The following is a 3,170-nucleotide window of genomic DNA, read 5'->3' as shown; positions in this document are numbered from 1 at the left end:
TTATAATAATATATAAACATTATTAATTATACATAATTATAACCATATTTTAAAAAATGTGTAACTTATGGGTAACATCTATGTAACATAAAGGTAGTTTGGTGTTATAAGTATGTTATATTATATATTAGATGTAACCATATAGTTTGGAATATAATTTTATTTTTTCTTTTCTTTTTCTTTTTTGTTTCCTTAAAATGGTTAAAATTTTTTATAATAGTTTAGAAATCGAAAACATTGAAGATAAGATTACTATTAAAACATTAAGAAACAAAACATATAATTTTTCCACAAAAGAAGGAAAATATTCTTATACTTTTCCAACATTGTTTCTCCAAAAATATAAAACCATTTATTACGGTTATCTTAATAAAGAATTTATAAAAATGTTATTAACATCTTTATTGTGGATCTAAAGATCCTAACAAATGTTTTATGGATTTAGATATTATATAATCTAGCTTTATGTTTAGATGGTGTGGTTTTAAAAGGACCAGAGATAACATTAAAAGCAATTTTATTTTTAAATTTATCTTCTACAATTAATTTTAACCAATAAGATATAGAATAATTATCTTCTTTAGTAATTCCATCTTTAGTTGTTATTTTTGCTTTAATAATTCCACTATTCTTTAATAATTTATATCCAACTATATTAATATTATCTCCTTCGTTAACTTCGTCGTCTAATTTTTTAGAATCTTTTAATGTTAAATAAGGTAATTCTTTTAATATGAAACTATTTAGTGTTTCTTGTATTTGTTCTGTTTTATTGGTTTTAGCTTCTACTATTTCTACTTTTGCACATTTATTTTTCGAAGAAGATGTAAATGTACCAGTTTTACATTTTGTTAATATTGGGTTACCACTAATAGAACCTCTTGCTATAATTCCATATATATCTAATTTCTTATAATAATTTTGGCCTCTATTTAAATATGTTGTTAAATTAGTAGTAGACCAATATAAATATAATTCTGTTTCTTCTGTTATTATGGGATCTTTAGAACAAGCCAATAAAAGAGTATCTCCAAATCTAGATTTTGTTTCTTTAAATCCATAAACATATTATGTTGTGTTATCTTCTAATTCTATAAACTACTTACTATATGCTTTACAATTTTTAAGAATTCCATATATTTACTTTGTTCTATTCCTTCTTCTATTTCTTTATTTTTAGCTTTTAATTCTTCTATTTTATCTTTATTAACAATATTAAAAGCTTTAATTAATTCTTGTTCTTTAATATCTTTATTAATTGTTCTTATTGATAGATTGTCGTCTAAATACTTTAATAATTCCATATTAAATTCTTTAAATACTGTTGTATAATTAGTTGTTTTAATTAGAGATATGGTTTTCTTGGATAATTTAAAATTAAGCGTCTTATTTGGAGTTAAACCAACTTCTTCCGGTTGTTTACGAAAAGCATCGTCTTTATAAGAAGTTGTATGTAAACATCATCAGTAATTATGTAATTACAATCAAATATTTTAAAAATCAAACCAGATGGTATATGATTCTCTACAAAAACAAAACATCTTTATCTAATCAAACACAAAATATTATTCAATTCATATTTTTTATCAAAATTATAACATAATCAATTCGTTGCTCTTTTATAATCTTTATTTGGTGTTTTTGTGATGTATTATAATATATGAAAATTATATACAAAAAGTGTGCCAGTTCAAATATTAATTCGTAAATTACAAAAACTACAAGTTTGTTGGTAAACATAGAAAAAAAGAAAATAAAAATATTCAATTGTAGGATTAGGTGGATCTAAGAGTGTGTTTCTGAAAAATTGAGAAAAATCAGAAACAATTTCTGTGTTGTAAGAGGTTATTTGTGTTGTTTTGAAGTTATTTGTTTTGATCGAAATAATTTAAAATTGTTTAGTTACAGTTCGTATTATTAAAAATAATCTAGATGTCGTATTTTTAACATGATGTATTTTTAGAACTGATCTGTTAATTAATTGAATAATATTTAACAATTTATTTGTTCAGAATAATATAAAATTTGTCTGTTTATTTATAAAATGCTCTATTTTTAAGAGTTGCGACCCGATTTTGTGGCCTAAAAAGATTTGGCGCATCCATAGTAATTTGGAATACCCTGGTGCTACACAATTTATTGTCTAATTCTCATTTGTTTATTATTTTTATTAATCATTTAATAATGTACGTTACTCGTTATAAAGTAAATTGAATCAACCCTAATTTTAGTTTAAAATGTAAATCTCTTTTTTAGCGAAAAAAGAATTAATTTCCAAATAAAAAAATCGTTAGAATTTAAATTTATTTTTTTATTCTACAAATCGATTTTGACGAAAAAATGCAATTAATTTTGATGATTTCATTATTTTTATATTTCAAAAGACGTTTTTAAACAAAATATTGAATTAAAATATCTTTAAAATAACAACAAACCTAATATTTCAAACATCACTTTAAACTATAAATTCAAAAAGTTGACTTTTAACTTAAAAAAAACAAATGGAAGTTGTAATTCCAATATCTATTATAAAAAATATTGCATCAAAAAGTGATTTACAAACTTTTCTGCGTATTACAGAAACGTGTAAATTATATAGCGATTTACAAAACGATGATGAAATATACGCTACTTTAAGTCACAATGAATTTTTATCTCGAAATGATTGCATCAAAAATATGTCTAAAAATAATGTTATCGTTACAAACGCGGTAATTCAAATGGCATCTGACACTATTGCATGGGAAAGGACATTACACAATCAAATGAAAGTCGTTTTAAAAACACTTTTTACAAATCACATTATGCATTATATATGTGTTGTTTGTTTAATTCTATTCAGTGTGTTATACCCACTTTCTCTTGACAAAAACATTTCCACAAAAGGTGGACCAATTTCTTTGTTACTTGTTTTTCCTGTTTTCTGTTTCTTCTTTGGAGTCTATTTTTTCCAAATCTTTGTATTCTACAATTCTTTTAGTGACTGTGGTCACCCCTTTTTCGTGTTAACATCGACTATTTTTTATCCAATATCATTTATTGGACATTTTGATAATGTTAATGTCACGTTCTTTATACCTTTTATACTGCTTTGCACTTGCATTTTGTTTGTGTTATTTTCATTTGATTATATTCAAATACAATACGTAATACTTCCACAACTTTTGTAT

Source organism: Entamoeba invadens (assembly GCF_000330505.1).
Source record: "Entamoeba invadens IP1 unplaced genomic scaffold scaff_1105074726303, whole genome shotgun sequence".
Taxonomy (NCBI): domain Eukaryota; phylum Evosea; order Mastigamoebida; family Endamoebidae; genus Entamoeba; species Entamoeba invadens.
Note: the sequence above shows the minus strand (reverse complement) of the source record.